At 58.0% G+C, this 2,088-nt stretch overlaps 1 non-coding gene across 1 annotated transcript in view; it reads left to right on the top strand.

Moving 5' to 3' along the window:
• The first annotated feature begins 745 nt into the window (after positions 1-745).
• Positions 746-2,088, top strand: part of LOC126443503 (small subunit ribosomal RNA) — a 1,909-nt gene continuing 566 nt past the window's right edge. Inside the window, exon 1 of the ribosomal RNA XR_007581967.1 lies at positions 746-2,088. This exon is cut by the window's right edge and continues 566 nt beyond it. This is a non-coding gene — a ribosomal RNA (small subunit ribosomal RNA).

Raw genomic sequence — 2,088 nt, 5'->3', positions numbered from 1 at the left:
CGGCGTGCTGGCAGCGCGGTGCGTGGGCGCACGCGCTACAGCCGGCTGGTGGGGGCGGCCAGTGGCAGGCGCGCCGGCCGACGGACGCGGCAGGCGGCGCAGCTGCGCGCCGGCGCCCCCTGCTCGCGGCGCCTTGCGGCCAAAGTAGGTCCTCGCGGGCCCGGTGCGAAGCGCGGTGGCCATCTGCAGTGTGCTGGTCCGATTGAGGACTGTGTGCGCTGAGGATGCGCCGCCGCCCGGCGCTCGGCGCCGCGACGCCGTCTGCTGCTCGGTCGCCCCAGCGGTTCTCGCAGGTGGTTTGTATCGCAGCTGTGCGGACGTGTTGGCGCGTGCGCTGTGCTGGGAGAGTTCGCTTCGGCACCCAAGTGGGGCTTTTGTCCTTCTGTGGCGCTGGCGTTGGAGCTGCCGGTCACCGTAGGTGGCGCGTGTTGTCTCCCGCCGGCAATGCCACGACAGCACGCTCCCGGGCCTCTGTCGGCAGCGGCAAGCTCAGTTGGGAGCACGGGTGGTCGCACCTAAAGCGTCTACTCGCCTAACTCCGGGCGATTGCGCCTCTCTCGAACCCGACCAAGTACTTAGGACGGCGCTGCGCGCCGCCGGGACCTGAGAGGGTTTCGAGGTGTGTTGTGCAGGGGAGCTCAGCCTCCTCCTGTTTGCAGAATAATTGAGCGGACGCTTGCGTGTTCGCGCGGGCCCCCGGGACACACTCCCGGGCGGCCGGCTGCTCAGCTCTAGTTGACGCAGCTCCCTGGTTGATCCTGCCAGTAGTCATATGCTTGTCTCAAAGATTAAGCCATGCATGTCTCAGTACAAGCCGCATTAAGGTGAAACCGCGAATGGCTCATTAAATCAGTTATGGTTCCTTAGATCGTACCCACGTTACTTGGATAACTGTGGTAATTCTAGAGCTAATACATGCAAACAGAGTCCCGACCAGAGATGGAAGGGACGCTTTTATTAGATCAAAACCAATCGGTCGGCTCGTCCGGTCCGTTTGCCTTGGTGACTCTGAATAACTTTGGGCTGATCGCACGGTCCTCGTACCGGCGACGCATCTTTCAAATGTCTGCCTTATCAACTGTCGATGGTAGGTTCTGCGCCTACCATGGTTGTAACGGGTAACGGGGAATCAGGGTTCGATTCCGGAGAGGGAGCCTGAGAAACGGCTACCACATCCAAGGAAGGCAGCAGGCGCGCAAATTACCCACTCCCGGCACGGGGAGGTAGTGACGAAAAATAACGATACGGGACTCATCCGAGGCCCCGTAATCGGAATGAGTACACTTTAAATCCTTTAACGAGTATCTATTGGAGGGCAAGTCTGGTGCCAGCAGCCGCGGTAATTCCAGCTCCAATAGCGTATATTAAAGTTGTTGCGGTTAAAAAGCTCGTAGTTGGATTTGTGTCCCACGCTGTTGGTTCACCGCCCGTCGGTGTTTAACTGGCATGTATCGTGGGACGTCCTGCCGGTGGGGCGAGCCGAAGGCGTGCGACCGCCTCGTGCGTGCTCGTGCGTCCCGAGGCGGACCCCGTTGAAATCCTACCAGGGTGCTCTTTATTGAGTGTCTCGGTGGGCCGGCACGTTTACTTTGAACAAATTAGAGTGCTTAAAGCAGGCAAGCCCGCCTGAATACTGTGTGCATGGAATAATGGAATAGGACCTCGGTTCTATTTTGTTGGTTTTCGGAACCCGAGGTAATGATTAATAGGGACAGGCGGGGGCATTCGTATTGCGACGTTAGAGGTGAAATTCTTGGATCGTCGCAAGACGAACAGAAGCGAAAGCATTTGCCAAGTATGTTTTCATTAATCAAGAACGAAAGTTAGAGGTTCGAAGGCGATCAGATACCGCCCTAGTTCTAACCATAAACGATGCCAGCCAGCGATCCGCCGCAGTTCCTCCGATGACTCGGCGGGCAGCCTCCGGGAAACCAAAGCTTTTGGGTTCCGGGGGAAGTATGGTTGCAAAGCTGAAACTTAAAGGAATTGACGGAAGGGCACCACCAGGAGTGGAGCCTGCGGCTTAATTTGACTCAACACGGGAAACCTCACCAGGCCCGGACACCGGAAGGATTGACAGATTGATAG

Source organism: Schistocerca serialis, unplaced genomic scaffold, assembly GCF_023864345.2.
Source record: "Schistocerca serialis cubense isolate TAMUIC-IGC-003099 unplaced genomic scaffold, iqSchSeri2.2 HiC_scaffold_155, whole genome shotgun sequence".
NCBI lineage: Eukaryota > Metazoa > Arthropoda > Insecta > Orthoptera > Acrididae > Schistocerca > Schistocerca serialis.
This window is presented reverse-complemented; position numbering and strand designations above follow the sequence as displayed.